The sequence below is a fragment of the Ursus americanus genome, chromosome 2 (genome assembly GCF_024610735.1).
Source record: "Ursus americanus isolate L20-20 chromosome 2, mUrsAme1.1.p, whole genome shotgun sequence".
Classification (NCBI taxonomy): Eukaryota; Metazoa; Chordata; class Mammalia; order Carnivora; family Ursidae; genus Ursus; species Ursus americanus.
This window is the reverse complement of record NC_142128.1, coordinates 61802433-61828404: the sequence shown is the minus strand read 5'-3', so window position 1 is coordinate 61828404 and position 25972 is coordinate 61802433.

Here is a 25972-nt window from a genome sequence, read left to right as displayed (position 1 = left end):
CTAAGGACTTCAGCTTGTAAATCCCATTATCAGCCATGAGCACTGCACAACGTGAACATATCACAGTAGAGGGAAACTATGGCTAACACTTAATTAGGAATCCTCCATTACAACAGCGTTCATTCCAATACAGTGTCTATTCTGAGCCATGTAGTTTTCATAGCCTATATCCTAATGCTAATTTACTGTTACAAAATAATTAAAGGTATTTTATATTTTCACTAAGATCCATTTCATTAAAAAAGACATTATTTTTGGATGTTTAATGTCTTCGCAAGCACACTCATTAATGCTGGTCAACATATCACATGAAAACCTATAGAAAGAGTCAGTAATTATGTCTACTTATATTCAGGGCAATGAAAATGTCAGCATGTTAAGCATCCTCATAAGATTACAACCTTCCCTTTACTCCAGAACACATACGACAGTTAATTTAATACCTGGCATAATGGAAAACTTCAGCAAATCTAACAACTCCCTAATGGCTTCTTGCCACAGCTGCTTGATGGGGGAAGAGAGTGTATCAAATTTTTATTCCTATTTAAGCTCTAGAGAAACAGGCTTGTTTATTTATAGGAAAACAATGCTTTAACAGTAGCTCTTAAAATATATTGCCTGCCATTTTTAATATTTATTATTTCATAGGGACTGATAAAAACAGAAAGAAATAAAATTTTAAAGACAGAAAGAGATACAGCTTTGTCAAATTCTTTCTGAGACTCGGGTTAAGAAAGCTATAGTGACAGCTCCTTTGGAGGAAGAAACATCATTTAGTCAAATTTCAGATAATGAAAAATAATATAACAGATAAAAGGAAACTACTGTTTAATTTATTTGCTTTCACACTATAAATTGAAACTGTTGTACAGATGATATAATCACTTCTTTTTATATAACATATATGTGAAAATTGAAAGCTAAGTAATCAAAAAGATGCAAAGATCTAATTCCTTGCAATAGAACATACAAAAATGTCAAGGGGTAATTCTGGGGAAAGGTATTTTAAGAGAGACTGCATGCATTGATATCCTCCCTTTTTCCTCGAAAGATATCATATGACATGAATACAATTCTTTCTTGCCATTACTTCCTCTTATATTTCTGAGTTGGTTTCTCTTTTGAAATCATTTCCACTACCTTTCCTCAGTAAAAAATATTACCTCAACTAGAAAGTAATCTGACCTGTGGACTCCGGGAAACAAACTGAGAGCTTCAAATGGGAGGGGGGTGGGGGATTGGGATAGGCCAGTGATGGGTATGAAGAAGGGCACATATTGCATGGTGCACTGGGTGTTATAGGCAAATAATGAATCATGGAACATTGCATCAAAAACTGGGGATGTACTGTATGGTGACTAATATAACAAAATAAAAATTATTTTTAAAAAAAGAAAGAAAGTAATCTGACCTAACAAAAACCCTAACATTTATATTTTGAATCCTTATTTAAAAAGCTTTTATTTCTTTATTTAAGAGAGTATGAGCAAGAGAGCACACACAGGGAGAGCAGCAGAGGGAGAGGGCGAAGCAGACTCCGCATTGAGCAGCAAGCCTGATGTGGGGTTCTATCTCAAAACCCTGAGATCATGACCCGAGCCGAAGGCAGCCGCTTAACCGACTGAGCCACCCAGGCACCCCTATTTTGAATCCTTTTTTAGCCTACATTTGGAAAAAATAAAAATAATTACTGGCTATAAAATGCACCTTGTAATTACTATTTACTAAAAATTTTGTGAAATTAAAAAAAAAAAAAACTACAGGGTAAATGTCAAAGAACACTGGTTTTAAAACCTGAATGAGTAAGTGAGAGAAATGGGACTAAGATATCAGCCAACAAAATTCCCCTTTGAATCATTTCATAAATGACTAAGTAAGAACTCATCGAATATTTTGTTTTTCATTTTTGAAGATGGTGTAAACAAAGAAAAATTTTACAAGTCTTTTGAAAATCATAATCCTATCTAGAACCCTATGTGATTTTAAGAAATGTGAGGCTGTTTCAGGGAAATGCGGAAGGTTCAGACAAACACTCATAAAATCATATTTCAAAAGATAACACTCATATCCCTTACCAAGACACAAGATGCTCTGTGACCTGCCCTCATCCAACTATCTCTTTGCTCTCACTTACCTATTTTAGTGTAAGTTATACAGAACAGGTTAGAATTTCCTACATCAGTATTCTCCTTCACATCTCTGTGACTTTTTACTAGTGCCCTGAAAAATAAGAATTTTTCCCACCTTATTTCTTTTTTTTAAGATTTATTTATTTATTTTTGATTTATATATAGAGAGAGAGGGAGAGAGAGAGAGGATGAGCAGGGGAGGGGCAGAGGGAGAAGCAGACTCCCCGCTGAGCAGGGAACCTGACACAAGACTCAATCCCATCCTGAAATCATCACCCCAGCAGAAGGCAAATGCCTAACCAACTTGGCCACCCAGGCGTCCCTCCCACCTTATTTCTTTAACAAACAAGAAAATAAAATCTTATTCATTTCCAGGAAATCAAATCAAGTATCTCCTCTAAAATTCTTTTCCTGGCCCTCTGAGATGAGTTGAATTCCCCTCATGTACCATGCACCCTAAACATACCATTATAATATCACCACTTAACATACTATGTGGAAATTATCTGTTTTCTGTGGTTTGCTTCTACTAGGCTATAAATTTCTTAATTAGAAAAACCTGGCTATATTTATCTCTGTCTTTCTAGTGCCTAGCATAATGACTGGCACTCAAAGGGTGCTAAAATGTCTATCATAAAATTATGAGATCGTCCTCAGACCTTGGTAATTGGTAATAGGTCAAACCGCCTTGGCATCTGTGGACTTAGCATATACTATGTTCACGTAACTTCTATTGCAGTATGTTGCTACAATTTTTCTATTTTATTATTAGTTATTGTTGTTAATCTTCTACTAATTTATAAACTAAACTTTATCACAGGTATGTTTGTATAGGAAAAAACACGGAATATATAGGATTTTATACTATCTGTGATTTCAGGCATCCACTGCGGGTCTTAGAAAATATTCCCAGTGGATCAGGCTACTGTACTCTATCTATATTTTAGTGTCAATGGTGTGAACAGCAGTCAGTTTTCCTTAAAATATGAAAGCCAACAAATTATTTTACTGGTAACAGTTTGTCCTACAGTCTAATTTATAGTTATTTAATTGAATGGGAAAAGTGTAAAATAAGCACATAGAAACTTTATATGTTGATGAAAACACTAAAATATAAACATTTTAAGCACAGTCATATGCAAATATCAGTCTTAATCGTTCACACTGAATATAAAATATAAAATATAAATTCTAGTTTTATGATACTCAGACACCATCAGCCTTAATCATAACACTGGTAAGCAAATATCTGCTGTAACTTTTCATTTTTTCTGACTTCCTAGCACAACTAACAGAACCTGCATTCATATAATCAAAAATTCCTGGAATATTAATATTTTTGACACCATCTAAAGAATTCTCTTAATTAGGCTTCACTCTCTAAAATGTATGTATGTGTATCTGATGTCAAATTCTGAGTTAAAATAATAACATTAAGTCATATTTTCTTTACCTCTGGAATCCTAAATAGAATACTTAAAGAAACTCATTAAAACTTGCTTCTCTAGAAAAAATGTTCCCCAGTGTTGAATATATAAGCAGGTTTATCAATCAGTAACTATAATACTTTGAAACTTTTATTTTTTAGAGAGATAAAGAGAGAGTGGGACCGAGTGGGGGAGAGGCAAAGAGAAAAGGAGAGAGAGAATCCCAGGCAGGCTCTGTGCTCAGCGTGGAGCCCGACATGGGGTCATTCAAACAATCCTGAGATCATGACCCGGACCGAAATCAAGAGTTGGACATTTAACTGACTGAGCCACCCAGGTGCCCCTGGTGATTTGAATCACTTTAAAGGGGTATGATTTCATCTCTTGATCAACCTATAAGTTAGGTATTCCACTGAATTTATATTAAAAAATAATAATAATAAAGCATTAAAAGTCATTAGCACCCAGAAGCCATTCTGTTGCAGTAAAGTGGTTAAACATAAATTGTATAAGAAAACATTTGAGGGGCGCCTGGGGTGGCTCAGTTGGTTAAGCGTCTGCCTTTGGCTTAGGTCATGATCTCAGGGTCCTGGGATCTAGAGCCCGCTTTAGGCTTCCTGCTCAACAGAGAGTCCGCTTCTCCCTTTCCCTCTGCTCCTACCCCCACTCATGTTCTCTTTCTTGCTCTGTCTCTCAAATAAATAAAAGTCTTAAAAAAATAGAAAAGGAAACATTTGAGGGCCTATTAAGGTGAAAGTATATGTGAATGCAGTCTTTGAGATATTCTGGTAATGACTAGACAAAGAGGATTTTTCCCTGCTTGTAAATAGTTATTAATACTTATCTGCCTTCCTATTATACACAATCAATCTTTGGTACCAGACAATTTTAGAGAACAGTAAGAAATAGTAAAATTTATATATATAACGATACTATGACCACAAGAAGGTTCAAAGAAGACAGATGATCAGATATTGCAGAGAAAAAAATTATTTCTAAAATTCATCCAGCTTTTGATTAACATTTTCTCCAGTACTTCAGCCACTGTTAAAAGTGCAGAAGACAAAAAGACTACCAAAACTAGATGATCATACTAAAAATTGGTGGTGAAAACCTTAATGTACATCAGAATTACCTGAAGGTGATCTACCCCACATCCCACCCCACACCCCAGCTGAGTTTCTAATCTGAACATTTGGGTTAGGAATGAAGAACTTGGATTTCTAATGAGTTACTGTATGCTGAGAGGATAGCAACAGATACTTGAGGGTCAATCCTATCTGCACATTATGGGCATCGGGGGAATATTTACAAGATGCTCACGCTCAGGCTTGCCACCTGAGTTTCTCAAAAGATTGATTGTTGGAGACAAGACAACACTATGCACTTTAGAAGCTCTCCAGGTGTTTCCAATAAGTCTAGAAGAAAAGTGTAGTTTTCAGGAATGATGTGAAACAGTTGGGCGCTGCCATAAAAATTGAGTACCCAAAGCTTTAAAAAACTGGAGTAGGGTATTTCATGATAACAATTAATTATATGTACATAACATTTTCCACTTTGTGATGTGCTCACCTATGCTTTATCTTCCTTAATTTTGATCTTTACCACAATCCAATACATAAGAAATAATTTCCACTTTTCAGAAAAATAATCTTAAGTTCAGGAACCTTTCTGAAAAAGTGCCACAGGTCACAACTATCATATGCAGGCAGCACAACTGAAATCCAAGCATTTGGGTTGTAAGTTAAGTTGTTGTTGCTGTATGCCATATGATTATTATATCTATAGGACACTGAAGAGACCAGTATAGGGAGAGCAGACGCTCTATTAGGTACTAGTGAGAAATTATACAAGATATTTGGAGGAAAACAGATATTAGTAGGGTAACCAAGATCATAAGTAATCTTGAAAAAAAAAGTCAAGACTCTGAAATGTATAGTAACCAATGAAAACAGAAGACACTGTGACAGAAATACATGCAAATCATAAATATTTTATGTGCTAATATCTTATTATCTGGAATCCGTGTGTAAAAAACCAACATATCAATTCACTGTAAAGCTGTAAAAGAAAATACAATTCATCATTTTCTCTAATTGTAACAGTCAACCTCATTACAAACCCAACCCCCAGAGTAAGAGGCTGTTGGGTTAGATCAGTGAAAAAAGAGAGACCGTTAACTAACTCAATGCATTCTTGCTCCTGAGAGTAATGCCTTCCTTGATGTAGTCATTTTGTCTACCTCTAGTTGTGCAGTTTTGCTCTCTCAGTCCTCAGATTGATTTCTTGGGTGTTCCAAATGGTCTGATATTTATCTAGCTGTGTTCAAGGGACAAGGCAAGCTTAGGGTCCCCCTACTCCTCTGTCTTTTTAACCCCGTGTTTGAAGCAAATTTTAATTCCAAGACTATTCGTCTTTTGCTCTCCATTTCCCTGTTTGGTCTTAGGAAAGAGTGTGGTCCTCTTGGCTGTGGGAAGCAATATGCCCTGATCCCACACTGGGTGCTATCTCCACTGGACTGTACCTGACCTGGCCCAACCGTGGGCACTAAGAGCTACTGTGGAAGGCCACTGGGCTAACCCCCTTCTATCAAGGGCATCGTGATAGAATTTTCTGCTGCATGCCCTGGCCAGTGTTTCTCCTGGGCTCTTCTCTTTACATAAATAGTGTTCTTAGGTTCCTGGCAATGCTCTCTTGCTGACAAACCCCTTGGCTCAGCTCTCACAGGCATCATGGACCCTAGTAATGACTTTCTTACTTCCTAGCCTGCATAAGCTGCCCTCTAGCCTTCAAGAAAATATAATGTCACTCCATGGTGGAAATGCCTTCTGACAAGCTGTAGGCCAGGTTCAGGGATGTGAGGAAACTCTCCAGAAATTATCAGTTATTTGTTTTGTCCAAGTGTTAAGTGATAGTGGGGTGGGATATAATAAGTGCATCCCTGAGTGTTGTACATGCTAATGAACAAGAGTCAAGCCAATGGATAGAATCTGAAATGGTGAGAGGTAGGACTGAAATAAGCAGTCCAAATGGTACCATAATTTTTCCTTGTTCTCCAACAAGATAGGAGACTGAGAGAAGAGCCTTGGCCACTAACAGGAAGGGGAATATCAAAAGACTGAGGGGCATTTGTTTGATGAATTTGGGTATTGAGTTTGAGTCATTTAAGGACCAGCTTCCTCCATGGAGACTGATCTCCCTCTACTGGAAAAACTGAGAAGTTGAGTGGTTGCCTAAGAACAAATTAGCCTTTTATTACCTCTACTGCATGACCATGAACCACCGCATTCTGACTTACCAGAAAGAAAAGTGAACTAAGGGTAGATCCAGAGTCCCTTCTTTTGGATAACAGTGCTCAAGTGGCTCTCTTACCATGTTCTCTTGAGTGGGGAAACCTACTACACATTCAATTTGCCAGATTCACAAAAGGAATTAAATGGGAAGGGAAGTATCTGTATCATCATATTTACTGTGCTGCCACAGGGCACTTGAAATCTCTTGTTATTTTTCCAGCAATGAATAGGCCAAGACATGGAACGGGTCCTTCTTTCAGGGGTGACTTGATTATATGCTGAGAGCCTAAAACCAAGTGCCAGTGACTTTAAAGCAGAGACTGAGTCACATTGAAATCCCAGAGATGGCTCATTAATTTTGGGTCCTTGGCAATCATCTTTTTCAGGCCACATTTCTACACATGCTCATTCAGTTATAAAGTGGAAAGGAAAAGCATCCAAGCTAGACAATTTAATTCCACAAATAATCTTTCATGCCTCATGTAGAAAACAAACAAACAAACAAACAAACAAACAAACAAACAAAAAAAAAACAGCCCTACCTCATCCTGATGATCAGGGTCAATTACCTTGTCAAGATGTTGACTCTTCTTCTTGCCTTCTCCTCTCTGGATACAAGGAGTCAAAATTTCTCTGGTGACCTCCATAGTCAGCTTTCATGGGACCTTTTCTGTGACTCCTGGCAAGAGTATGACACAGGACCTCTATCCCTGCAGAACATAAAAGAATGGGGACAGGAAGGACAAAATTTTGCAGTGGGTCATTGGGAGTTTTAGAAGTACTTCTGCTTCTACTTTTTGGTTTCCAGAGTGAGGTCTTCTTTCTATTGGGGTTAGAACATTATGTGGAGATGAGGAATATCTTGACTTAATGGATATGACTGAAGGATGGCAGTCTTTGAGGGTTGCCTCTGATTTGGTGCTTCGGTTGTACCTTTAGAAGGATATACCAGTGCTCTATGAAATGCTAACTACTTCGAAACTGTGTGATTTATGATATAACTAATGGATCCCACAATCATGGGCCAATTCTCAGACTTCTACAACATGACATGGTCTCCTGGTCACATACTATTTTATGTAGGATTCCAGGTCTGTGGATGAGGTAGCCCCTAAACCACCAGATAGTCTTGTCAACTAGAGGTCTACAAGAAGAAAAGTCAAATCCATATCAAGAATAGATATTTATTCTTCTGAGGAAAAATTGCTTAATTTTACTTCTAAGACAGAAAAGTCCCAATGTAGCTGACTTGCTGCCAAGTGGCCATTTGGTCTCCTCGAAATATATTGCCATATCAGCATGGCTGCCTTGGTCTGTTGTTGACTGATTAGATCTTCAGAAACTGCAAAAGCCAATTAGTTTTTATAAGTGGTAATTAAGGTTGATGGGCTCATATACAGCCTCCATCACTACAACCATAACCAGTTTATTCATGTACCATTTTGCCAATTCCATTGTGGCCACAACAAAGCTGGCTAATGCCAACTAACCAAAACATTTTAAATTCAGTTGTTCAATGTCTCTTCCATGGTGGGTGAATGCTTTCTCATGTGTTAAAATGTGATATAATACTCTACATTCTGTGTCCACTCCCATGTCTATTCACAGGTTAACAACCTGATAACTGTTCCAGACATCCTCATGTGTCATGCTTCAATTGACCCTACCATTAGCTTATAGTATGTATTCTCATCTCAGGCTACTTCTCTTTCCATACAATTCCCCGGGGAATTTTCTGTCATTGCTGTCTCTTAAGGTCACTTCTGACTGTGTCTATTATGCAACAATAGTTCATTTTCAGCTGGTACCCACATATAGAGTCAAATCATCTATAATCCAAACTTAGACCTTTTATTCCTCTTTTATCTGGTGATAAGATACTTCCCATATGGTCATAGGTACAAGCCAGGGGAGGGACACTGGGGCAGCTCTAGTGGGTGACATCTGGATCTTGGCCACCCTGTGCCTCTGTGGCTTACTTATGCCTCTGGTCCTGATCAAGCTTGATGTCGTACTATGTAATGATAAACTGGAGATAGGCCAGTCCAATTTCACGATTTGATGTGCCCAACAGACCCTCAGTCATAGTTACCAGGTCATGTGGTACTTATGATCAAGTATTCCGTCTCCCACAGGAACTAATAATATACCTAGAGCTAGTTGTCAAAAGGTATAATTCTCAGCCTTGCTCCAGAATCTCAGAAGTCCACATTGTAATTCTACCTCTGAAATTCATTGTGAGATACACATTGCAATTTTTCCTACCGCAGCATTTCTGATCGTAGGTTTTTATGGCCATGTGGTAGGGTTATTTTCCATGACAACCTGGATATCGTGCACAGATCTTTTACTTTGTCTTTTACTTTGTAGAAGAGGGATCAGGGAGACCAGACCCTTCTGGCTATCACACAAGTCTGACCCTTGTGAAGAAGAGGAAGAAAGAAGGATGATTGTGTGAAAGAGTCTTACATCACAATGCAGTTCTAAGAATTTTGGGTCATGCCAACGGGGAGTTCTTATACTAAAATTGACTGTTGGTCATGTCTGATATCTCACATGAATAGGCATTTGTACCCCTTTACATGCTTAGTTATTGTCTGGGAGCAGTCTATGAATGTGTGGTCTAGGTTAAACAGTCAATGGTGAATACACAGTGTCAGCAGCTGGGGTATTATTCAATTATGCTCTCAAAAGGAAGAAGTAGGAGAGGCATATTTTCATGGCCTCCACAGACATAAACAACCTTCTGATTCTGTTTTTTGCCAAACTGAATGGAGAACAGGATCACTGAATCAGACTTACACATCTAGACACCACACTCCATGGCCACTGTAGCTGCTATGCTATCAGCTGCCATCCTAGAATAAAGACACCATGCATAGCAGGCTCTTCCCAAGGTTCCATACAGAAAGTGGGCTAAAATCCCTGCTTCAAGCTTTTTATTCAGCTTTTGAACCTACCTCCATCTTCCAGGAGATCAGTACACCTATATTCCACTGGTTTGACTTTTCTCCTTTCCCACAATCTTCCAGAGCTAGAAGCTATTAGACTTTTATTCTCTTCCCTTATAATTGGGACTTTTAATGTTTCATATCCTGAGCTGTTATTACCACAGCTTGAGTATACTAAATTTCTGACCTAATCAACAAGGAAGATTCTTTATATGTCAGTGAAAGGTGAAAAAACTAAGAAAATCTGAAAAAAGCTTGATTTTCAAGGGTTGAAATATTACTTTAGATATCAAAAGGTGAATATATTTGTTTCTTCATTCTTTTTGTATTCCTGCTATAAATCCTATCTATTTCCAAAGCAAATGGGTGCTTCTGACAGACTAAAAAATAATCCTGAATAAGGGAACTTGAAAGAAAAAAGTAAATTTTTTAATGTATCATCATCATTATGAGTTATGACAAAAAAACTGACAAAACAAAGGATTATAAGGGTTGAATGAGGAAGTGACCTAGTTGAAGAAAGCAATCAGAGAAACAGCCCTGTCCATATATGGTAGTGTAGAGTTATTAAAGCCTGTGAATTTTAGCCCTCTTGTTGCCATTGCTGAAGGAGTCCCACTAGCCTGCTGATGATAGGATGTGTATTAAGGCAGGTGGTGAACAATGGGAGAATAGTATCACAGTAATATACCTGTGATACACAGAGCCTGGCTAGCACAACCCTTTGCCTGAATTCTGAGAAGTGTTCTTCTTAACTCAGGTATTTTCACATGGAAGCCTTATGTCTTGTGGAGGGAGGCCTTTCCAAGGACTTCTCTATTCTCCTTCATTATTCAGAGTCTAGCAATTGAGAACACAAGCTTAGAAAGGATTCCTCACCAAATCATCTTCCCATTTTGCCTGTCAAAAATATGTCGGAGCCCATATACTATATAAAACATCTTCAAGTTTCCATGGAAGATACAAGAAAAGCATTTGGAAGTTAAAACTAAAAAAACTATATATTTTTCTGTGCAACATAAACATATAGATCACCCCATCTCCATTCAACATCATTTTTGCCAAGAGAAATAAAAAGAGGTAAAGAACATATTTTAAATTTACTCTAACATGTATCAAAACTGTCTTTGAAGATATTTTGATTTGTTTGAGAAGTCACAGTGTCTATGAAAACTAAATAATACTGCTGGGCAATTATATAGGACAAACCGGCAATGGTAATTAGATGACACTTAAAGAAAAGAACTCTATTATCAGAATAAACAGTGATGGCCTGCCTTATGGTTAAATAAGAGTATCTGGATGGCTTTTCTCAAACACACTGGAAAGACCTTCTCTCAAGATACATAGGTCCTACAGCAAGCGATATTCATCCTTTTCCCTATAGTAAATGCAGTGCTCAAAAGCACAGACTACAGAGCCAAATTTCATGTGTTTAAATTCTGGTTCTGCCACTTAAGGGATGACTATGGAAAAATAATTATACCTACTATGCCTCGGTTTCCTCTTCTATCATCTATCAAAATAAGGAGTTACTCCCCACCAAAATAAGCAAATTTATATAAGAACACATGTAGGTCAGTGTCTGACAAATACTAAGTACTCAATAACTGTTAGTTATTATTACCGTAATTCCTTCCATATCACTCTTCAAGAAATATTCATTTAAAACCAAATCATACCAGGGGGCTATGATCACAGATTAACTGTTGAATTGCTTTCCTGTCTGTAAGGGAGATGTTGAGAAGATAGACAGTCTGGGAAGGGGGGAAGAGTGAGAGAGATTGGTAGAATAAGGGAGGATGACTAATATTTATTTAGCACTTCAAATTTGCCAGACTTTTTTCATGAACTTATTTTTCTCTCGAACCCTAACCCTAACTTGCTCGGGTTTGCATGATAATAGTGGCAGAACAGGAATGATAACATGTTCTTCTCTTTACAGTGAATATCATGTTCTCTAAAAAAAGAGTAAGGTAGAGAAAGGACACGTAAATACATGTATTTTAACCAGGAGCTTATACAGCAAAAACTAATTTGACAAAGTTTATTAAACAATTGCTTAAAGTTTCACTTTACTCATATAGGTACTATTCACCTCTTCAATTTCTCCTGCCAATAATAAACACATATAGAAAAGAGCTTCTTGTGCTTGAATATTATTCATTGTATAAATATTTTATATGTTTACAAATTCTTTGGTTATTTTCTGCTACTAATAGTTCTTAAATCACCATAATTACAGAGCGTGATGTGTAAATATGAAATTTTAAATATATGTTTAGTAAACTTGCCTTTGGAAAATAAAGTAAGGTTTCATTAAGCTGTCTTTTCAGTTTTGTTAAATATACCGACACATAACTTGAAATGTTAATGAAAATGTGCCCTTTAATTTTAGGTGATGAACTTTATTAAAATTAATTTATCTCTACAGCGTATTTTTAAAAATTAAAGGAAACAGATCAAAATGCTGTTGTAATTCTGAAAGACTTATAATAAACCTCAAATAAGTATCTTTGAATATGGAACATAGTTCTTACTTTAAAATCTCCTCACACGTAACGTACCTGGAAGGTATGCTATTGATTTATTATTGTGTTTCTTGATAAGAAGCTTATAAAATATCTGCTTACCTATTTCTCCTCCAACTAGCAAGATAATATGAACGTGTAGGTAAGCCATAGGCAAGGACTAAAGAGGAGCCACTTAAAATCAGAGGATGCATATAATTGTATTTTTATCACCATCTTCCTGATTCTAAAGTGAAGTTGGCTTAGACTTGGCATTATAGAGATATGATTCAAAAAACTCTGTCCCTTGCTTATCTCTCCAATCTCATTTGCTCCTATTCTCTTATATAAAGAAATTCTTACAATGTCATCTCGTTGGATGTCTTTGGCTTTTTATATGTTATCTTTTTTCGCTTAGACTATCTTTTCTTCCTCCCTTACCATCTGATAAATGCCTATTTATTCTTTATGACCATTTATTCTTTTTTTCATTAAAAATTATTTATTGAGCACTATGTGGTAATATTGTTGGTGATATGACAGCAAATAAGAGATACAAACATCCTTGCTACTGTGGAGCTTATATTTCAGTATGAGAAACAGATAACAAATAAATGCTCAAAATATCAGAAGATGGTTAAATATCATGGGACAAATAAAGCAACAAAAGAAGACAAAAACTGCCTGGGGGGGTCTTAGGTAGGCGGGAATTGACAATTTACAATAAACTGGGTTGGGAACATCTTGATGAAGAAGTGATAACTGAACAAAGATCTAAAAAGCTGACTCAGCAGAGAGAGCCAGATAGCTATCTAGAAGAAAAGCATCCAGGCAGTGAGAATGGCACATTAAATGTCTTGGCAAGGATATGTGTTCATGTTCGAGAAATAGTAAAGGAGACGAGGTTGACTTCAGCAGGGTGAATAAAGAGAGGAAGTTAGGTAATGACGTCAAACCACAAAGGAAAAAGGAGCAAGTCACATGCTCTACAATGGAGTAGACCAATTTGCTAGTTTGGTGAAGAAAAGTTGCCATAAACTGATTTTCGCTTTTTTAGGATTAATCTGACTGTTGAATGTAAAATAGTCTCTACAGGAATAAGAGTTAAAACAATGGTATTGGTAATCCAGGAGGAAAATGATGTTGACTTTGAAGAAGATGTTAATAGAAAAATGGTTAGAAGTGGTCAGAATTTGAAGGCAGAAGCAACAGGCTTTACTAACAGATTGGAAGTGGACTATGATAAAAAGAAAAAAAAAATGAATGATGACTCCAAGGATTTGGAAGAGAATCATAGTATGGTATTCTGTTTTCTCTAACTGTGCCTTCCAGAAAGTCACCCTTCTCTGTACAAATCTAGAGCCTTGCATTCATCTTTAATATTAACTGTGAGAATTTTCTCTCAATATGTTCTGTACTGAAGTTTTATTTATATGGTCCCATTTTATCCTTTGAAAGGAATACACTATTATTACCCCCATTTTATACACGAGGAGATTATACTCATCATGCTGTAGGGCCATAAATTACTCATGCCTTCGTCATTCCCAAAACACCATTTTTAAGGACAAGAACAACAATGTATCAATTTCTGTATGCCAAACACCTGGAAAAATTCCTTCCTCAAAATTGCTGCCCATTTCTATTTTGAATGAATGGATGAAATGAATTATTGATGAAGTTTTTTAAGTGGAGTGATTTGAATTACGGCAAAATTCCTTATTATATCATCAAACGTGTCCTTACGTGACCCACAAATCTATTTGAAGCTCTTCCCATTAGCATTTTTTAAAAGTAATTCTTACAAGAGAGTATAATGTATATATATCCTCTTCCCATGGCAAAGTAATACATTTTTTCTTTTGCAAACTTGTCCTTGAAGACTAAGAATAATTTACAAATTTGCTAATAGTTCTCTTACTATAAATTTATAAAAATGCAGGCTATTGCAAACATAATCAAGTGAATAATAATTCCATTTGAGCAGTTTTTCATTATGTTACAGATTTCCTTTTAGTTTTAAAATTATTAATTTAAAGTGATAAAGAATGGTCATATAGTAGGATGAAATAACTCATAGTATGTGTAGTCCTCTTTAATTAAAAGTTGTTTCTAGTCAATGTTTGAGACAAAGCTTATAAAAACAAGGAGAAAAAGATCTACCTGAGTCAATGGAATATACAAACAAACTGGTTGCTATTTTTTACATTAATAACATCATTACTGACTTCTTGTATGTTGTACTGTATTGAAAATTAATATATCATTAGTATTGGCTCAGTGCCTAAGATTCTTTGAAATCTGGTATCAGTATTATAAGAATAATTATCATGGCCACCAAAGCTTCTCTTTAGCCAATGCCATTTTCAAATATATTTTAAGGAAATCTCATATAAAGAATTTTCTAGAGCCTTTACTTTATATCTGGCTGCATCTTGTGACACAACTGACATTCATGTTATTTGATACTACTCAAGAATTATTTGGCTTTGCTTGTTCCTACCAATTTAGTCTTAACTTAGAAAGATACTTTTTTTTTCTATAAAATTGAAATGGTAAGAATAAGAGGTAATAAGCTCAGCTAGAGCTTATTAGAGCTTATTGTTCTTTTAAATATCTCAGCTCAGTATAGCTTTACTAGCTACATCAGCTCTGTCAGGAGCTCTGGGCAGACCACAGGCAATCAAAGTACCAAATTTTCTTGCACGGCCTAGGTGGTCCAGCTGCAAAGAAAAGCAAGCCCACCCTGACGAAGGAGAACATTCTGGCATACACACTACCCTACTTCACAAAACTGACAGGTGTCTCATTATAAAGTAAGAATAGAAATCACTATAACTGAGGACTTTATGTTTCTTTGGCCTTTATGTTTCTTGGCTTAATCCCCACATCTAACAGTGTGATACGTATTATTTTAAGAATAAGGAAAATGAAGCCTTAGAGAGTTTAATAGAAGTACCCAAGGTAACTGTACAATTGGCAGAGTTGGCCTGGAGCCCAGGTCCATCTGAGTCTTCACATCACCTTCTTGCCACTCCACTATGGCAAAGCCCAGTCTGGAAATTTGAACATTGAGGTTGTCTCAAAAATTTTACTATTATAATCTGAGCTATCCAAGTTTTATCAGGGATTTGCTTGATTAAATATGCATTTCAAAAATGTCATGCTATCTTCAGTATATTGAAAAGATCAGAAGGGTCTCACGGATGTATAGAAATATCTGAAATATTGTTAGAGAATTCCAGCCATAATAGGATGCACCCTTAAGAGAATGAGGGTAGGCTCGAGGAATATTTGAGCAAATGATTAGAAAATGTTTGGCAACTGATAGAAATGGGGGATAAGTGACCAGGAAGAGTCAAAGATTATACTTCAAATTCTGGCTTAAGGTACTGGTTAGGTAGTGGTGTCAATACTGAGAATGGAAAACACTGGAGGAAAAGTAAGTCAAAGGAGAAAGACATGTGTTTATCTCAAAATGTTTTCAGTTTGATGTGTCTATCAGAAATCCAAATAAAGGAGGCACCTGGATGGCTCAGTCGGTTAAGCATCTGCCTACGGCTCAGGTCATGATCTCAGGGTCCTGCTATAGAGCCCCACATGGGGCTCCCTGCTCAGTGGGGAGCCTGCTTCTCCCTCTGCCTGCACTCTCTCTCTGTCAAATAAATAAATAAATAAATAAATAAATAAATAAATAAATAAAATCTCCCCCCCGCCAAAAAAAAAAAAAAAAAAAGAGAGAGAGAGAGAGAAATCCAAATAAAGATACACATGGAAAGTAAAAGAAAAATCTTGGCTGGAGATACAGATTTAGGGGGTCAATGGCATACAGACAGACTGAAAAAGCACTTTTGGACAGAGAGGAAAAAAAACTTATTAGAATGGAGAATAGGTCTGGTGTGGATGACTAAATAAGTAATTCTTAAAAAAGAATAATGCATTGAAATTAAGACAGTGACATTTTTGCATCAAGGTCTGAGTACCAGAGCAGATTTGCATTCTTGTAAATTCTAGAATATGGTTATATTTTTCTGAGATAGAAAAAAATAGTAAGGCCATTTATTGTGGAGAGGTCAAGACAATGAAAAGCCATATATGTCTAATGTATGAATGTTGAAATCTAGGAAAATAATGCCAGTTCTTGAAATACAGATAAATTTATGGTATCAGGTTCTTGGAAGGCACTGGAAGACACTGATGAACAGGACAAAGTAATAGCAGAGTAAACTAGGATGAGCCACAAAGACCAGGTTCTTTTCTAAAGAGTAGTAACGATCTCCACTGGTCATGTGGATGATCTGTTAACCAATTCCTTCAGCTTCTGCCTCAACACTGGTCTCCTTGGGCTCTGACACTAGCTGATCTTTGGGACTGAATGACACCTCATTTTCAGCCTAGTTTTTGGATGCAGAACCAATTCTTTTAGTGTGTTCTCTGAAATATCTTTCTGTTCAACTTGATCAGTTTTTATTTAGGGCAACACACACACTCTCTCTCTCTCTCTCTCACATGTACAACTTAAGATCTTCCTAATAAGTGATATAAAAATGTGTGCAAAACTTTGATGTTGCTTAAAATGCATCATCCTTCTTTTATTCATATAGAATCCTTCTCTTCACATTAAAATAGGAGACGTTATAGTATATTTTTAAAATAGTGTTACCATATAAAAAGCACATGGGGTAATGGTAGATATATGACTAGTACTCAGTAGATGTTAGCCGCATGCTTTGGCAAATTCTTAGAGCCATTCAGGGAGAAGCACTTGGGGACAACCCAAAGTTTCCCCATTGTGAAAATGACCCATGGATCCCAAATCACATACTGACTCACCAGATAAATCTGTAAAGACTGTCTGCTTTTCTAAAATGATTGTGTGAGCCTAGCTGCCATTTTTATATGCTTTTGACCAAAATACTGTCCAACAGTATCTGCAAAATCTACCTATATCCTTCAACCAAAAAGTGGAAATGAGAAAGATAAATATGAATAGTGATGAACAAACATGAAACCTTTCCATCAAATCAGGTAGATTGCACTATTAGCATAAACAAGTAAAACATAGTTTTCATAGTAAATCATACATAATATGATCTGAGATAATGACAAGTGTGCTGAATCCTATTAAAGTCAATTAAGTGAATAGTTGTATGACTATTCTACTGAGGGTTTCAGGGAGAGCTTCTCTGAGGAGGTGACCTTTGAGTAGAGACCCAAATAAAACAAGAAGTTTAATCATATGAATATGAGGGAAAAACATTCCAAATAGTCACAGCAAGGGTAATACCATGATTTTGATACATTTGAAGGGGGAAAAAAGTTCCAATTTGAAAGATTCTAACAATTTTACCTGTTGGTAAGAATAAGAAAGCTTCCCATTAAATCACTTGGGTTGTCATCAATATCCCTATTCCCATTTCCTCTCCCACTCCCTACCATGGCCTCCTCTATTGTCCAGCTGAGATTGCACAGGCTGGTAATATTTCAACCTTAAATGTTCAGTAAATTTGTCACTGAAACCACCTGTGCCTGGAGACCTTGTTTATGGAAGCTTTTAAATTACAGATTAAATTTCTTGAATAGATACGCAGATGTTTAGATTATTTCTTCTTGAGTGAGTTTTAGTACTTTGTGTCCTTAAGGAATTGGTTCATTTCATCTAAGGTGTTGAATTTATGAGCATTTTTGTTCTTAGTATTTCCTTATTATACTTTTAATGTCTATAGAGATAGTATTGTCTTCTCTTTAATCGCTAATATGTATAATTGATATTTTCTCTTTTTGTCAATGTAGTTTGGAGGTTTAATCAATTTATTGTTCTTCTTAAAGAAGCAGCTCTTGTTTCCATTGATTTTCTATAATGTTTTGTGTTTTCAATTTCATTTCTTTCTTCTTATATTAATTATATCCCTTTCCTTTCCTTGATTTAGATATAATTGGCTTTTCTTTCTCTATTTTCTTAAGGCAAAGCTTAAGTTACTAACATTAGATTTCTCTCTTTTTAGTATTAGCATTCAATGCTATGCTGTAAATTACTCTCTAAACACTGTTTTATGTATATCACATGCATTTTTATATTGCATTTGATTCATATATCCAGAAGTGGGATTATTTGATCATATGGTAGTTCTTTTTTACTTTTTTGAGGAACCTCCATACTGTTTTCCACAGTAGCTGCACCATTTTACATTCCTAACAACAGTATATAAGGGTTCCAACTCCTCTGCATCCTCACCAACATTTGTCATTTTTTTTTTATAATAGGCATCATAACGGGTAAAAGATAATAACCCATTGTGGTTTTGATTTTCATTTCTCTAATGAAATTGAGTGCCTTTTCATATACTTGTTAACTATTTATATGTCTTCTTTGGAGAAATAATCTCTAAGTCCTTTGCCCATTTTTTGATCAGGTTATTTGTTTGTGGTTTGTTTGTGGGTTTGAATTTTTTTTTTTTTGTCATTGAGTAGTAAGGGATTCTTATATATATATATATTTTTTTTTAAGATTTTATTTATTTATTTGACAGAGATAGAGACAGCTGGCGAGAGAGGGAACACAAGCAGGAGGAGTGGGAGAGGAAGAAGCAGGCTCACAGCAGAGGAGCCTGATGTGGGGCTCGATCCCATAACGCTGGGATCACGCCCTGAGCCGAAGGCAGACGCTTAACCGCTGTGCCACCCAGGCGCCCCGGGATTCTTATATATTTTGGATATTAACTCCTTATCAGAGAAATGGTGTGCAAATATTTTCTACCAATCTACAGGTTGCCTTTCCAAGCTATTGATTGCTGTACAGTTAGATTAGTTTGATAGAGTCCACTTGTCTGTATTTAGTTTTATTGTCTGTGCTTTTGTGTGTTAAAGTCAAGAAATCATTGCCAAGACCAATATTGAGAAGGTTTTCCTCTATGTTTCCTTCAAGGAATTTTAGAGTTTTAGGCCTTATGTTTGAGTCTTTAATCCATTTTCAGTTGATTTTTGCATATGGTGTAAGAAAGTCTTTTTCCATTTTTAAAATCAACTTTTAAGACACTTTGGATTCTCAATATTTTATTTACTATCTTCAGCAATTGAATTGTTCTTTTTGTAGCTATTCAAAATCATATTCTAAAAATGACTGATTTAATATTTATGGAGGTCTTTAAAACTATTGATTACTTCAGAATTTCTACCTGGTAAAAAGCTAAAAAAAATGTCAGGAGTTCATATGTGATGCCACCATGAACTGCTTTGGGTCCTGACACCCCTAGAAGAAATAGGAACTCCTTCCTCTACGCCACCAGATGATCCAATGTCTGATGGTCTCATCGTATTATAGCACTGTTACTGATTGTTTGCATCCTTCATTTTTCCACGGATGGAAGAGTTTTGAGCTCTTTGTATCCCAGCAGTCTTGGCACAGTATATATACTTAATCAATGTTTGTTGAATATGTGCCCCCCCAAAAAAACTATGCAAATAATTTAAGCACTCAACTTCATTTTTGACAGTGTTAAATGATACAATTCCATCCAAATCACTGAAGGTCTGTTTGTTTTGTTTATTTTATTTCAATTTTCTCTTCCACTGCAATTACTAAGTTGAAATAAAACTTTCTATCTTGCAAATCCAAATCAATTCAGCAAATATGTACTAAGGACCTCTTTTTTTTGGTAACTACAATGATGAAAAGATGATCTTAAATAGTTACAATTTAAGAGCAGAGGTAAGCACAAATGGCATTGAAATGTAGGTGGAATGTGGAAAGTATAATAAAAATTTTAATGCAAATAATGTATTAACACAAAAGACAGGGAATATTCCTTCTATAAGTCTTCCTGAAGGAATCTGAATGGGTGAGATTCATACACTTTATGTCAGAGAACAGGAAAAGGGATATTTCAAGAATATAAAATAATGAGATAGCATGATCAAAAATTGTCACAGAAGTCTAATTTAGATGAAATATAGATATCATGGAGTCTTTAATCAGAGAAGGAAAGAAAATATGTGTGTGTGTGCATGTGTGTGCACACATGTGCTCAACCTCATCAAAAACAGTGATTGGGCGCCTGGGTGGCGCAGTCGTTAAGCGTCTGCCTTCGGCTCAGGGCGTGATCCCAGCGTTATGGGATCAAGTCCCACATCAGGCTCCTCCACTGGGAGCCTGCTTCTTCCTCTCCCACTCCCCCTGCTCGTGTTCCCTCTCTCGCTGGCTGTCTCTATCTCTGTCAAATAAATAAATAAAATTAAAAAAAAAACAGTGATAATCCAAGTGAGAGTAGTGGCAGTGGAGACATACGTTAACATAAATGTGTGAGAAATGTCATGGAAATGAAACTCAAAGGCAGACTATCTACACATAGCCTAATGCTGTGAGAATGAATATGGTAATCAAGACAGAATAGAAAGAATGAGAGCTCTGAGGATGGAACTCTGTGTAAACTATATGTTTGGGAGACAAAATAGTATTTAAATTTTGCAAACTGATTTTAATAACAATTGCTGCAAGGTTTTACACTATAAATTTTAATGTTTAATAATGTTATGAGTCAAAAGAGTTAGTTTTTGTTTTTTGTTCTAACTTAGTCTTTATTGGGTTTTTTGTCCTAATGGAATTTGGGGTACTAAAGTTTTTAAGAGTCTGTGGTTGTTAATTATTTATTTGCTTCCTTTGTAATTTATATAAAATACTCTTGCACCAGCCAATAAAGTGATTATAATTGACTTGTCTTACCTTTGCTAATTTCATATTATATGCAAAAATCTCCAGGTATTAATAAACTTTTTAAGTCATAGAATCAATGACTCTCCTGAAAGCCATGGGAAATATATAACCCCTAGTAATCCTGTACTTTGTGAGCACACTACACCTTGCATCAGGCACTCATAAAAGTGCATAATCTTCTATTACTTTATTGCCACTCTGTGTTCTAGCCATTTAAAAACCAACTTTAAATGTTTCATGAGAGTTAAGGTATGATTCTATGCCTTAGATTCTTTTTTATAACTTTTTAGTAATGGGTCCCATAAGTTCCCTTGCTATAGCTTCATAATAACATTTAGGAGGGTTTGTGCCAGTACCTTTGCATATTAAAATTGCAGTTTACACATAAAATAAGTGCTTAACTATTTGATTTGTAAGGAGAAAATTGAGCAAATTAATCCAACAGTACCTTAAATTTCTTTATATGCAGATCAGTCATCAGAGTAAAAGGGACCTGGAAGATAACAGCTAATTTCTCTGCCTATAAAGAAGTCTCTACCTAAACTGACATATATGTTAAAGAGCCAAGGACCTACAGGTTATTTAGTTTCCCAATAACAGATTTTCAAGTCTTCCATGGTACTTAACCTTCTTCAGCAATTCCAATGACTTTCAGTTACTAGTAAACTTAAAATAAAATCATTGCACTCCCCCACCCTCTACATTGAAACCCCCATATATCTGAAGAGCAGTTGTAAGACTCCATTAGGTATCTCTTCTCTTACCTAAATTATATATATTTTTTTCCTCTCTTATTACGTGCTTTCAAACTGTATGTTTTTCAAGGTAACATCCAAGAAAAACAATTTCATGGGAACGTGTCCATTAGACTAAAACTAATGACTTTATTGAAAGACTTCTCAATATCTTTGACCAGATCAATTAGACAGTATAAAATATCTTGTCAATATAAATAAGTAGATATTTCTCATATTAAAGTATAATGATATCTCCTTAAATGTGCATATTCTTTTTGCTTTTTGCTATAAAACACCAATTTTCTTTCTAGTTTGTGATTAATATTTTCCTGCCCTGTGAGCAGTTATTGTAATTTTTTAAATATTAGTAGGGATTTCTAATCACTAATAGGCCACTACTGGACACATTCACATTGCTTCCTTAACTCAGTTTTTCTCATGCGGATTTATTAGTAAACATTCTTTTTTGACACTTTTGTCATAATTTCCTTTGTACCCAAGTATATCCTTGTACATTTTTCCCCAAGCTTACAGAGTTCTAGCTACTACAATTTTGTTTCCTAACTTTGGTTTGAGCTGTACACTTATAATTCTAAACAGAATTAGGAATGAACCTCTACATGTTTTAATATTTGTTGTTATTTTAATCAGAAAAGTATATGATAGACTTTATAATGAAAATATGTAACTTTTTCAGTTTTTCATCTATTATGGCTAAATTTTAAGGATGCATATAATTAAAAGCTCCTATATATTTAGAGTCTCTGTCTTTGTTCTCATTTATAGTATTATTTAAGAAACTTCTTAGAAAAGCCAAAATAAAAAAAAATTACTTCTAAATGCAATTCTTTGATGGGTCATTCCATTTTCTGACCGTCTCGACTCCTCCCCTGTCTGACAGCTGCCAAGGAAAGAAGATGTGAAATTTGTCATTTTTCTTTCACCCACTGTGATAAACACATGTTTTATTCATTTGTACCTCAATTCTTCTGTGAAACTGCTCAGGAAAATACAATAAGAAAAATAGAATATAATGTTTTGTTGATAAAGACAATTATTATTGCAGGAATAGAATAGCATTTTTCAAAAATCAATTGATTCAACTATTTAACTTTAATTAAGAATAATGTGTCATTTTGTGATAGTTATAAAATTATCTTTTTTGAACATCAGGGTATAAAATAAGCTAGAAAAATAACATTCAGAACTATCAAAAAGTCATTATAATTTTGTACAGTTTTCATGCAATCAAAAGTTCAGAGAATAGTAAAAGGATCACATTTAATACATTTAAGCAGAGGATTTTTTTTTTTTAAGATTTTATTTATTTATTCGACAGAGATAGAGACAGCCAGCGAGAGAGGGAACACAAGCAGGGGGAGTGGGAGAGGAAGAAGCAGGCTCCCAGCGGAGGAGCCTGATGTGGGGCTTGATCCCATAACACCAGGATCACGCCCTGAGCCGAAGGCAGACGCTTAACCGCTGTGCCACCCAGGCGCCCCTAAGCAGAGGATTTTAAAAGAAAAAGTGAATATTACACAACTTTAATTAAAAAAGAGACATAAATTTATGTATGTATGTATTATGCCAGAACTTACATAAGGACAAACATGATGTAAAAATAGACTCTTGCATTTATATGTTTATTCCTGTTGAAAAGCAGTGAAAATATTGTTAAATCTATTGAAGAATGGATAAAAAAGTTTAGTAACTAAAAGTAGTGAGCATTAGACCATACAATTTATGTAACTTATTTAGTATTCACAAAACATTATGAAATAGATTTATAATTCTCATTTTATGCATAAAGAAAGAGAGGAGTTTAAATATGTTTTCCAAAGGCACATATATAATAAGCAGAGACTCTTATATTTAAAACTATGTATATCTCACTATGGAATCCATCTAATGTCCACTACATGACAAATGTATAATCAACAGAAAACACAGATGTCAATGACTTACATTATATCAAACATACATAAATGCTTAGTATATGTTCAATGATTCAATGAACTCTTTTTATGCAACAAAAATCATTGCACGCACATGAAAAGATAAATTTTAAGAGCAGGGATTATACTTAATGACAAAAACCCCAACACTGGGGATGTAGAGAATGACAAAGTCCATGAAGAGACACAGGCCCTGAAAAAGTGCAGGATCCTACTGAGTTTATTATTTTTATTTTATTTTTTAAAGATTTTATTTATTTATTAGAGAGAGAGCATAGGTAGGGGGAGGAGCAGAGGGAGAGGGAGAAGCAGGCGCTCTGCTAAGCAAGGAGCCTAATGTGGGACTCGATCCCAGGACCCTGGGATCATGACCTGAGCCGAAAGCAGATGCTTAACTGACTGAGCCACCCAGGGGCCCCTCCTACCGAGTTTACATTAAAATACACCTATTTGCTGACTCGTTAGCATGGATTAAACTAACAAGCAAACAAACAAAAAACTTTTATTTATGCCAGTTTTGATATTTAACATGTGTTCTTAGATATTGCTTTATTTACTAGAAAAAAGTCACTCTGATCCATTTTGGTGATCATAATCAAAGAGAATGTTAATTTATGGATGCACACAAGGAAAGAACCTAAGGAAAAAGGTGAGGGGATGTGTGTGAGAGATCCTGTGTTGTAGTTGAATCAATTATTGGTCCAGCTATCTCACTCTCCGAGGTAGTATTATATATTTGTAGTTTTGACATGTATTCTTGTTGGTTAGAATTTCCATCCCTACCATTGGATTTTGGGTTTTAAATGTGACTTTAGTGGAAACTTGAAAAGGATGATTTTGGGGTTTGCCTCTTGTGTACTAATAATTTGCAATAAAAACAGTACCAAATTACATGGGGCATTCCATATGCTCTGGGCAAATTCTGTTTCCAGAATGTTGCTCCAGAAATCCCAGAATAGGAGACATAAAGAACAGATTCTAATCCAACCTGAAGTTTGAAGCCTGAAATCTAGCCCTATTCCAGTCCAGTTATAACTGTCACACAGAACATCGAACATTAAATTATTGTTTGAAATCATTAAGTTTGCAACTATATCAGTAGCTAACCAATACCACTGTTAATGATGCCTGTGATTGCTATGATTTAACATATTTTTTTAGGAAACCACACATTTGAAGTTTAGATAAAACAGGACTTTCAAAGTGGCCACTTACTTTTTGGTGTACAATGGAATAAGATATTATTAAATATACTAAAAGGAATAATACCAAAAGAATAATTTCTTTGATGATTGAGATTTGATGATCAATAAATTTTTTTAAAGATTTTATTTATTTATTTATTTATTTATTTATTTATTTATTTATTTGACAGAGAGAGAGAGAGACAGCCAGCGAGAGAGGGAACACAAGCAGGGGGAGTGGGAGAGGAAGAAGGAGGCTCCCAGTGGAGAAGCCTGATGCAGGGCTCGATCCCAGGACTCTGGGATCACGCCCTGAGCTGAAAGCAGATGCTTAAGACTGAGCCACCCAGGCGCCCCATGATGATCAATAAATTTTGAATATATGTTGGATCAATGCTTGACAGATGCCAGGGACTATGCTAGTGCTAGTAAACAAGGTGTAAGACTCAGCCCATCATACTTAGAATCTAAATTTCAATATCATTAAGAGTACCACCTTTCATAGATTTTTTTGAACTAATTTATTAGTGTTTCCTAATAAATCAACAGCACAACCAAAATCCTGAGTTCAGGGATAGAGAATTTGGTAAAGTAGCTAATTTTTGACAAAAGTATATCATTTTTCTTCTTCAATTTTTTGAATTGGACACTGCCAGTTCTCAAGCTGACCTTTTAAAGTTCTCATTTTCTGCAAGACGATACTTCTTAGAAAAGTGTTGGGGACTACTGCTGCTGCTTTTCCTAAGTCTCTGCCTTTGACTTCTTACCCAGATCCACAGATTCAATTATGCCTCTATCAAACTAATTCACATGTCTCTACTTTTCTTCTCTGTCCAGTGATCACTTTTTCTACCCGTTCTTCCATTAGTTCCTCCATTCTTAAAACTTTCCCTTTCAATTTTCCTATCTCTGCTAATGGAACATGATTCTCCCTATCACAAAGGTCTTAAACCAAGTATTAATCTTTGATTATACATGGTTGAAACAAACAAAAATGTGTAGTCCTGTAGAATTTATCAGTAAAAATTGTATCCTTTCTAGTCAATCTCCTCTTTTCTGTTACCATCGCACTCTCT